An 11189-nucleotide genomic window follows, 5' to 3' on the forward strand; every position below is an offset into this window, starting at 1 on the left:
ATGTGTGTACATGTGTCTGTGGGAGCCTAACTCTGGACTTCAGGTGGGCGTCTGTGGACTGCTTGATCTTGGCCCCCAAGTCTTGCGGAGCCTTAAGGAGATGAACGAAATTGACATGGTTCCAGAGAACATTCTGGCATCAGAGAGCAGCTCTGGGGACCTCCAGATTAGAAGGCAGAAGACGGGGATGTCTCCAAACACATGCGGAGAGCGCCAGCCAGGCAGGGGGCTGTGGGTGTAACAGGCGTCTTAGAAATAGGTGGCCTAGCGCCCCTTGCCTCTTCCTCCTGAGTGCGGGGACACCACCCTTCTGATTAGCCACCCGGCTAGAGGGGGGAGGATCCTATCTGCGTAAGCAGATTTTCTGTTTTGTGCCTTGGCCCCCTGGGTCACCTGCAACAAGTGCATGGGAGGCCTGCAGTGGGGGCCTCTCCATCTTCTGAGTCAGAGTTGTACCCATTTTGCTGATAAGGAATCAGAGGCACCAAGAAGTGAAATAACCTGCTCCAGTTCCTTGGTGAAGCTGGATCTTAGGCCCAGGTAGCTGGAGCCATGAGCCTGAACCCCAGAGTGCTGTGTGGGTAAGTTGCCCAAACTGCACAAGGCCGGAGTTTCTGGGTCTGCCCGAGCTGGAGGGACCAACCTGCTGCAGGGAATCAGTCTGGTGAGGGACCAGACGTGGGAGCTGATGATTTCTAAGCTGGGATAAGGGCATGGTCCTAATAGGGCTCTGGACACGGCATAGAGGGGTGGCCAGAAAAGAGGGGGACAGAGCCACCAGAACAGGCCTCCTAGGAGTTATGTTGGGGGTTTCCAGCCAGCCTGGGTGCAGAAGGGCCCTCCCTCCGTGACAACGGTGCAGCAGGTGTGACTGTGCTGATTGATGCCTGGTGGCCCAGGAGTGGGCGGTGGGACGGGTGTGGCATGAATTGGTAGGGCCAGCTTACCAGGGGCCTGAGAGCCATCCTGTGAGCAGTGAGCAATTCCAAGGGGGTGGAGGGGTCTGATCCATGTTTGAGAGGGTTCTCCAGCTGCTCGGGGAGCAGGGGTTGTGAGAGCAGGAGCCCGGGAAGGGAGGGAGGGGTAACTGGAGAGCTCCTGTCTCCTGGCTGGTGTTACAGATGGCAGAGTGGGTACAGGTATTCCCTGGAGGGTGGTGCCAGTCTTGCCCTGGACACTCAGGCTGGGAGCAGAGACTTCCAGAAGGTCCTTCCAGAGCCCCAGGTGGCTGATGTCCCAGGCAGTCCCCAGCATAAGCTGTGTCAGTGGGGAAGACATAAGTGTGGGACGGGTGACCCTATTGGAAACATGAGCTGAACGCCATGAAGCCTCCTGCCAGCAGCCGTGGGCATGCTGGAAACAGCTCCGCGGGATGTTTTCTTCCCCTGCCTGTCAGCACCCAGCATGTGCTGCTCTGCGCCCAGGGGAACTGGCTCTGCTGGTTCTGAGATGGCGATGGAGCCCCAGGCCCAGAGTCTAAATGTGACCTTGAGATCTGCTTACCTTGTCCAGTCAGGGCTGGCTGCCCACAGCGGGTCCTGGACAGACGTCAGGGCTTCCCATCCCCCTGGCTCCAGGTCCACGGGGTGGGTAGGAGGCAGAAGGACAGGGAAGGGAAGAGGGCGGTGGGGAGCGTCACTTCGATTTTTTCTCCTATGTACTTCCTTACATGTAGGTGGCAATTATGTGGTGTTTACTGCATGGTGTGGGTGTTATAATCCTCTCAGTTTTCCAATGAGGAAGCTGAGGCAGGGGGAGGTTGAACAGCAGCAGAGGTGCCCTGCGGAGCCAAGCCATCTGCCCCAGAGGCCACTAGCGGCTAAGCCTGTGGTTCTCAAAGTGGGGTCTCCTGGAGGCAGCAGCAGCAGCATTGCCTGGACCTTGTGAGGGACTGCAAATCCCTCCTGAGTCTGGGCAGGGCTCAGCAATCTGTACTTTAAGGAGCCAGCCCGGGGGTTCTGACTCTGGCCCAGGGGTGTCTTCAATTAATCCAGCCTATTCATTGCATAGCCATAGTCAAGGAAGTGCTGAAGACATGCAACTCTTATAAAAACCAGAGGCAGACAGATCACCTGCTTTCTTGGAGCTAGAGACGGAGGGCAAACGCATAGTTTTCTCTGGACAGTCGTGGAGCATCTTTGCCAAATACTAGAAGCCTCAGAGGAGCGCTGCAGCCCAGAACTGTGGACAGGCTGCTAAATCCAGGGCCAGGAGAGCTCCAAACAGTTTGCAGACCAACCTTAGCTGCCACTGGCAAGGCCAGATCCAGTGGAAGACATTGGTGTTCCCAGCTGGGCTCTCACAGCTAACCAAGCAGGCCTGTGAACTCTCCTATTCATGTTTTATTTCAGTTCGTTTTTTCAAATTTCAAGATTATTAACAGGAGATTAGCAATGGTAGCTTTGTACACCATTTGACTTTGCATCAGTAGTTTGGCTACTGGCTGATTTTAGGAACAGAATGGAACTATCCTGTGAACCAAAGTCCTGATGCACACGCTCAAGGCTGCAGGGTGGCTGCAGAGTCCAGGGCTGCGTCCCTTGATGGAAAACTGAATGCCCATTCCAAGGTAACGTTCGAAACTTCTGGGCTGTTTCCCCTCCTCCTCACACAATGAGGTGTGGTGGTTACAGTAGACCCAAAGGAAAGTATAGACCATCGGCTACAAATAAACCCCTCAAACAACATCTTTTGTGAAAGGCATCAGGCAAAGATAAATTAAAAACAAACAAGCAAACAGCAGTAGACACGTTCCAGCCGTCCTGGGCCCCAGCGCCTTTCCCCTTAGTTGTGGCTATTTAGGCAAACGTGAAGGGGGATACGACCAGCCCTGCCTAGTCACCCAAGGTCACCTGTGGGTACAGAGCACTCCTCCGACCCAGAATGCAGCCCCCGTGGGCAACCCTGCTACGGCAGAAGGAGTGTGAGGCGCCCCCCTGCACGGCCTCAGCAAGCCTGCTTCCCTCTGCAAGGGCACTGCTACGTGGGAAGAGTGCGGCTGGCAGTTAGCCCCTGACAGTGGGGCAGGCTAGGTCCTTCAGCCTCTGCCACTCGCTGGCTAGGCCCGTTACATAACTCCTGTGGGTGTGGGAGGCTCAGACGGCATGACATCACTTGGAGGGCATTCTACTGGCCATCACAAGTCACAGGCCTGCCCAAATTCCGGGATGTGGAACAGACTCCACCTTTTGGTGAGAGTCCTGTAAAGCCACATTGCAAAGGGGTGTGGACTCAGGGATGGGAAGAGCTGTGGCCATTTTTGCAATCAATCTATTGCATAGGGATTGCGACATTGAATCCTCACAGCAACCCCCAATGGTCAGATGGGGAAACTGAGGCACAGAGAGATTAAGATCCTTGTCCCCACCAGGGGTTGCCAGGTCATAAACCCTGGCAGGTTTGTCTGCCTCCAGAGCCCCTTGTTGCTATATCCTGGCCTGGGCTGTGTGCTGGGAACCTCGGGCAACATGGCCCTGGTTATTGCAGTCCACGGGACGCACGTGGGGAATGGTGGGTGGTATGTTCTGACCACATCTGGCTGCCCTGGAAAGTGGCCGTGCAGTCCTTCCTCTTCCTGCACTGTAGAAGCCTCAGGCCCTCAATCAAGGCCTTTTCATCCCATGCTAAGCTTTGGGATTACAGAGAGAATGTTCCCTTTGGTGGCCTTTGTCAGAACTCCGTCAGTGTGTGCATGAGGTTCCTAAATACTTCAGACTGGCCAGTAGCCAGGGAGGAAGCAAACAGCCAGCTCTCACAGCCTCGGCAGGTTACAGCAGGCCTGAGGTGAGCAATGTTGCCGACCACAGGCAGGGAGGTGGGAACTCGGGGGAGGTTCTCCCCCATTCTGGGTGGGCTTGGGATCACGCTTGTCCTGCAGAAGACATGTGCCTGGCCCCTGAGTACTCACAGTGGTACATTTTTCTCCCCAGAGGATGGAAAGTTAGATACTCACCATCTCAGGCTCCCTGTGGCTAGTTGCAGCAGCCACCTTGTGACCTTGAGTAAAGGTCCGAGAACTGCATGGATGCTGGCTCTGCCTGTGCAAACCTTGGAAGCTCCCAGCAGGGACGCAGCTCCTATTTCTTTGTGCTGGGAGAAAGACCATCTCCATTCATTTAAGTCACTGTCAGTGGGCTGTTCTGTTACTTGCAGCTGGGTGCATCCTGATAGGGACAGTAATTGGCAGGGATCTGACGTGTTTCTTCGGATTGCTTTTACTTCTGCACATTCCAACAGGGTCAAGCATTTGGCCAGGGCTCAATTACTCTCTGCTGCCCTGGATACTGGCTTAGGAGTGTCCTGTCCAATTTACGGCTTAGGCTGCTAGAATTTGCCACCTGGAAGTAGGGTGGGCTACTTCCCACTGACCACTCTCCAGCTTTGAGGAAAATAGGAAATGAAAAGAGGGACAAACTGCACACGTGCCGGACGTGCCGAGTCTCAGGCAAGACCCAGGGGGAGCACGTTCACACCACACATTTGGTGTTCCTCATAAAAGTTCTCGTCCATAATCTTCTCTAGACTGTGGTGTCTTCCAAGCTTTGGGTATAAGGTATTGGCCATCATGAGAGTTCTTCTCATCCTTAAGCCCAATTTCAAGATTGATTTTCTCTGTTAGCAGGTAAGGATCTGCCTAACACAGCTGCGGATTCTTCCAGCAGGATATGTTCATCCCTGACCTGGAAGCTCAGTGCGGTGGGAGGGATGGAGTCTGGCAGGACACAGGGATGCCACTGCACAGATGGGATATGACTCCAGGGTCGTCACCTGGCCTTGATCACCTGTTTGCTCATCTATGAAACAGATGAACAGTGGTACTTACCTGAGAGGGCAGCTGGAGGACACCGGAGCAGGTTTGTGTGACAGACATGTTGGCTGCTACTAAAAACTACAAGAGTTCCCTTTCCAAGTGCTCTAGCCCCAGCTCCGTCTCCTCTTGGGAAACTTACTGCCCTTCACCTTGCATTGTGTGTAAGTTTTCCTCTCTTCTGATGGCCCACGGCCCTCCCGTCACTACACTCCAGTGCCTGGAACAAAGGGGTTTTCAGCACTGGCTGGGCCATCCGTCCAGGCAGCCTGCCTTCCGACAGCCTTTCCTCCCGGTCTTTCCTTTCCTTTCACTCATTTATTCAACGCAACATCCATATTTATCAAATTCCTTATATATGCCAAGAAATCTGACTACCCTTAATCCAAAACTGTCCCACCTGGACTCCTGTCCCCAGTTGCATCAGGATGGGGAATTTTAGTCTTTTGCCATGCAAGTGGACGCCCTGCAGAAGCAAAGATGAGCAGCCTCCAAAGGGGTAACGTGACCTATAATCCAGCCCCTTCTGACCCAAGGGCCCCCTCTGCCACTCACACAAGATCTTGCTTCATCCTGACTTATGGCTCCTCCCCCACAGTCTTGAGGAATCCAAGAGTCTGTTCTGTTTATATCTAGAATCCTCCTTTGAAGAATGTGTGAACTTGAGCTTATGCCATCCAATGACTCGGGTACGTGGAAGCCCCTCTGGAAGGCTGACAGATACAGGCAAGCATCCCAGCACAACAAACAACCGCTCCAAGCTGTTGGCTTTGCAGTTGGCCGTTGTTCCCACTGGCCGTGCCAATGACCTCATCCCCCAAGGGGAGGCCAGGGCCTGGCAGGGCTGCCCCTCCAGGTACCCCACCTGCCTGTGCCTGACCTCATGTGGTTGCTTCAGACATTGATAGGCCTGATGCCTGGGTTGGTCACCCTGGGTGGTGTCCCTGTAGCTGTCCCCAAAGCAAGACTGTGGCTTTGCAGCTGCACTTCAGGGATCACTGACCTCTTCTGCCTGTGCTCATCCTGGGGCCTGGGGCTGGCTAATCTCGGCCACCTAGCTGCCTTTCCAGTGGCGTCTGCCCATTCGTGGGCACGTGCAACACACAGAGTTGGCACGGCGAGTTAATTATAGTAAATTATAAAATCGCTTCTGGATGGGCTGCCAACAGTTGGTTAGTGAGTGGGTGAATGAATGTTCCCAGCAGAAGTTTCCTTGATCCAGAAGGAATGACCTTTTGGTTAGCCTCCATCACTTGGTCAGATCTTGAAGGGAGAATAATTACCATTTACTGAGCTATTAATATATATTAGATTTAAAAAAAAATTTAATTACTCAACCTGTTAAAACGCTATTTAAGTTGGAAACTGTCCCTGTTTTATAGAAGGTAAAGTATAGAAGGTTGTTTGTCAGCAGCAAATGAGAATCCTTGTTTCCCAGGGAGAACAATGCCCCCTGCACCCTGGGTTCTGGGCTCTGAGACTGTCCCCTCCACCCCTGAGGGGCCACATGCTCTTGGCTGATGGTGCAGGCACGCGATGGAGAGGCCCAGCCAGTCCCAAGCTGTGTGCAAGTTGTCCACCCAGAACCACTGCATTACTCCTAGAATGAAGGGCTGGAAATCATTAATCACTATATTATTTTTTCCATCTGGCTAAATAAAGCCCAAATCTCCCTACGCAGACATCTAAGATCCTTCAAAATCAGAGTCGCTGTAAGTATTTCCAGACTCCTCCCTCCTGCGAACCGTTTTCTAGGGCCAAGATGCCCCAGTGTGAACCGGGTCTCCTGCCTTCAAGCCCTCCCACACACCGGAGCACCAGCAGCCCCGTTTGCAGGCTCCTCCTCCAGGAAGCCTTGCGGGGGTCCTGGCCTGCGGTCGCCCAGGCTGGGCCTCTGTGGGCTCTGGGCCTGTGCCGAGTGTCCCTGGGGAGGTCTTCTGGGAGGCCTGCTCGCTACATCTGTTGTGAGGAACTTTAGGTCTTAACATCTCGAGTCTCTTTCCTCCCTTAGAAAGAAAGCCTGGCTGAAGACACTGCTGAACTGTCCTGAAATGCCCTCCACGTGGGATCGTCTGTTCTCTCCTCCTTACGGCAGTTGACTGAGTCCTCTCGCCTTCACGGTTCCTGTGAATAGAATTTACCTTTAGACATTCAACTAAATTCAGGTTCAAGTTTTTGGCAATATCTCACGGGTAGCACTGATTGTTTCAAGCTGCATCACACGACGGACACAGAATGTCTCAGTTTTCCTCATGCTGTGTTTGGTCAGTGGGTGGTTTGGTGTGTGTGAGAGATGTGTGGTGTGTATGTGTGGTGTGTGTGATGTGTGTGGTGTGTGGGTGATATGTGTGCTGTGTGTGGTGTGTGGTGTGTGTGATGTGTATGTGTGGTGTGTGGTGTGTATGTGTGTGATGTGTGGTGTGTGTGTGATGTGTGTGTGTGTGAGATGTGTGTGGTGGGTGTGGTGTGTGTGATGTGTGGTGTGTGTGTATGTGTGGTGTGTGTGATGTGTGGTGTGTGTGTATGTGTGGTGTGTGTGATGTGTGTGTGGTGTGTGTGATGTGTGTGATGTGTGGTGTGTGTGATGTGTGGTGTGTGTGTGTATGTGTGGTGTGTGTGATGTGTGGTGTGTGTGTGTATGTGTGGTGTGTGTGATGTGTGTGTGGTGTGTGTGATGTGTGTGATGTGTGGTGTGTGGGTGATGTGTGTGGTGTGTGGTGTGTATGTGTGTGATGTGTGGTGTGTGTGGTGTGTGTGCATGTGATATGTGGTGTATGTGTGGTGTGTGTGTGAGATGTGTGGTGTGTGTGATGTGTGCTGTGTGTGTGATATGTGTGGTGTGTGGGTGATGTGTGTGATGTGTGTGGTGTGTGGTGTGTGTGATGTGTGTGGTGTGTATGTGTGGTGTGTGGTGTGTATGTGATATGTGGTGTATGTGTGGTGTGTGTGTGAGATGTGTGGTGTGTGTGATGTGTGCTGTGTGTGTGGTATGTGTGGTGTGTGGGTGATGTGTGTGATGTGTATGGTGTGTGGTGTGTGTGATGTGTGTGTGGTGTGTGGCGTGTATGTGTGTGATGTGTGGTGTGTGGGTGATGTGTGGTGTGGTGTGTGGGTGATGGGTGATGTGTGGTGTGTGGGTGATGTGTGGTGTGTGGTGTGTATGTGTGTGATGTGTGGTGTGTGTGTGATGTGTGGTGTGTGGGTGATGTGTGGTGTGTGGGTGATGTGTGGTGTGTGGTGTGTATGTGTGTGATATGTGGTGTGTGTGATGTGTGTGTGTGATGTGTGGTGTGTGTGACGTGTGTGTAGTGTGTGTGATGTGTGGGTGATGTGTGTGGTGTGTGTGGTGTGTGGGTGATGTGTGGTGTGTGGTGTGTGGGTGATGTGTGGTGTGTGGTGAGTGTGGTGTGTGGGTGATGTGTGGTGTGTGGTGTGTGGGTGATGTGTGGTGTGTGGTGTGTATGTGTGTGATATGTGGTGTGTGTGTGATGTGTGTGTGATGTGTGGTGTGTGTATATCCATGTGGTGAGTTTGGGGGTGTGTGAGAGAGAGAAGTGTGGGGGGTTGGAGCCAGCTGTCCTGCCTCAGTTTCTCTGTGTGTCAGGCAGTCCTTATGAGCCTTGGGGTACGTCGCCCTCCTGGGTTACGGTGCCCAGGGCTTTCCTGTCATTCATTCCCTCCTGTAATCTTTGGCACTGACATTCCTGTTTTTCGGATCATCTGCATGAGTCTGTCTGCTCAGAGCCCCTGTCTCTCCACCACAGGAGGGGCCCAGTGCTCTGCCTGCCTGGCGGGGACCCGGGGCCCTCAGCGAGACATTTCCCCTTCAGCCCGTGGTGGCCCACTCACAGCCTCTGGTGTTGGGGCTGCACGAGGCCCGAGCCGCACTCTCTGTTGCATAGCGAGGCTTTTCTGCAAGGGGCTCGTGGACACTTTCACGGCCATCTTCTTCTGTCTTTGTGGAGCCCCGTTGGGTTGTGCGTTGCCTTATAGGAAATATAATTAGGGACTGGCAGGCCCTGGATCAGAGAGAGAAGACCAGGAGAACAGGCTGGGGACCAGGCATCACGCTGCCCATGTGATGTCACGCCTGGGCAGGGTGGGCCGGCCCCGGGAGCCCCCTGGGCTGGCCTCAGAAGTGGGTTCCACTCCCCACTGTGGAGGTGTTTTCTTGGATGCTCTGTGGCTGCCACCAGCCCCCTGTGCCACACTGTTGCCCCCTCCTTCAGAAGGTTCCATAAAAATTAAGATGTGCCATGGATCAGGGCACAAGAAGCAGCACCCCCAAATCTGAGCTCCGTTCTCTGCCTTTAACCTCTTCATGCTCTGGGCAAGTCTTTTAACTTGCCCGTGCCTCAGTTTCCTCAATGCTAATAGCCAATTAATCCTTCCCTGCTTCCTCTGAGAACTTCAGAGGACCTGGCATGAGAACTAAGTGTTTCTTGGAGATGGGCGCTCTGTAAATACAAGATGTCATTATAATAAAATGCTCCCCTCCATGGCAGGGACCTTTTTATGAGACCATCTGAGACGGTGAGATGGGTCCTCCCAAGAGAAAGGGGATTGGGACGGTCACTGGCCCTGGGCCTGGCTTCTGCCCACTGGCCTGGCCTGCCACAGCTTTGAGGCTGGAACCCGGGCTCTGCTTTGGCCTTGCCGTTTACCTTGCTGAGCGTCTCTTTGCCTCACGGTGGGGTGGAGGACGCTCCGAGATGCCATGAATATATCTGGGAAAACTCCCGGTGCTCAAGCTGGGCCAGCAGCACAAGTGCCCCTCACCCACAGGGTGGCTGGCTCTGAAAGTGTCCAGCTTAGCCCCACCGGGGCCTGGTCACCAGCATAACCGAGGACTGACTGTCTCCCATGCCTCGTCCCTGTGCCTCTCCACCTCCCATTGTTACTGTCACCTGGGTAGATGAGTGGCCAGCCTTGCCTCTCTTGGAGCCCGGGAATCGCCTGCCTCTTGCTGACCACCAGTGCACAGGAGTCGGCCAGATACCCTCACACCAGCTATGGGTGGGGGCTCTGGGAAACATAAGATGCCACCTGGGGTGCCCAGAACTCACAGGCTCAGAATGGAGGCTGTGCGCCCTTCACCTCTGGGTACGGCATCTGTCCTGGGTCTGGCACTTTGTATGTGCTGGACAGACATTCCTAGGAAGGACGAAGGTGTGTAGGGTGCACTGCAGAGGCTCTGAGGCAGGCGTCCTGCCTGGGTCCTCTCCAGACATGAGGCGCCCGCCCCTCAGTTTCCCACTCCACAGACCTTGAAAACCGGTACTGACGCTGGATGGGAGGCCTCTCCCTGCCGAGGGAGCAGGATGTGTGGAGCGATGTGGAGGCTGCTGTGGACTGAATTGAGCCCCCAACTGTCCCAGTAAACGTGTTGTAGCCCTGACCCAGCACCTACAATGGCTCTAACACCATCAGACCAGTGTTTCTCTAAGAAGAGGAGCTGAGGACAGAGGGACCACCCTGGGAGGACACAGGCAGCAGATGTCTGCAAGTCAAGGGGAGCAGCCCCTGGATCCTGGACTTTGGCCTCCAGAGTGTAGGAGGATGGCTTTCTGTGTTTAACCCCCATCTATGGACTTGGGCGTAGTGGCCCCAGGACACTTGTGCAGGGATGAGCTATGCTCTGGAGGGGGGCCTGGGCCCTCATCAGAAGGGTCCCCGGCTGCTCCTCAGGTCACATGTAGATGGGCACAGTGAGGGAGAGAGGGCCCTGTGGGGGGCTAGGAGACCCCACTGCGCTCTCCCAGATGCTGGTTTCCTGTGACTTGAGAAGCACTTGAGGGACCCACAGGTGTCAGTGGTCACCAGAGTCTCAGGAGTCCCTGAGCCTGCCGCTCCAGTGTGCTTTTTATTAAAGACAGGCAGAGCCCTTCATCCCCTCTCCTCCCCTAGGGCAGCCCTGCTGCCCCCCTCCCTCTGATGCGTGGCCCCAGCAGCAGGAGTCAGACTCTTAGGGCTGGAAGCCACAGTGGCTGCAGGGTGGTGAAGTTACAGAGGAGGCCTGGGGAGTTCCCAGGAGTCCCCCACAGTGTCAGGGGTGTCCTGTCCCGAGGGCTGAGCCCCGACTGCAGGGCAGGCAGCCCTCCTCAGCTGGCCTGGCAGACTCACATGGGTGCTTGGCAGCATTAAGTCATTAATCCCCACATGTTCCTTGTAAGGGAAGCGTCATTATCCCCAGTCTGCCAGCAAGATGAGACAGGTCAGAAGGCCCGTGCTCAGACAAGCCGGGTGGGGTGAGGGTGGGATTCTGCAGCCTGGAGTCTGGGGACCTGCAGGCGTGGGGGAGTGGCAATTGCTTTGGGGGCTCAGGGCCCACCCCTGCACCCCCTGGAGACCCCCGTGTCCCCAGGTGCTGGTGATGGTGTTG

General features: G+C 54.6%; 1 long non-coding RNA gene across 1 annotated transcript; it reads left to right on the top strand.

Annotated features, from left to right (window-relative positions):
- The first annotated feature begins 587 nt into the window (after positions 1-587).
- LOC128567646 (uncharacterized) lies at positions 588-6991 on the top strand. The gene is made up of 2 exons (XR_008374909.1): positions 588-5663; positions 6246-6991. It is a non-coding gene; the product is annotated as an uncharacterized LOC128567646 (long non-coding RNA).
- The last annotated feature ends 4198 nt before the right edge of the window (positions 6992-11189 follow it).

The sequence above is a fragment of the Nycticebus coucang genome, chromosome 16, assembly GCF_027406575.1.
Source record: "Nycticebus coucang isolate mNycCou1 chromosome 16, mNycCou1.pri, whole genome shotgun sequence".
NCBI classification, from domain to species: domain Eukaryota; kingdom Metazoa; phylum Chordata; class Mammalia; order Primates; family Lorisidae; genus Nycticebus; species Nycticebus coucang.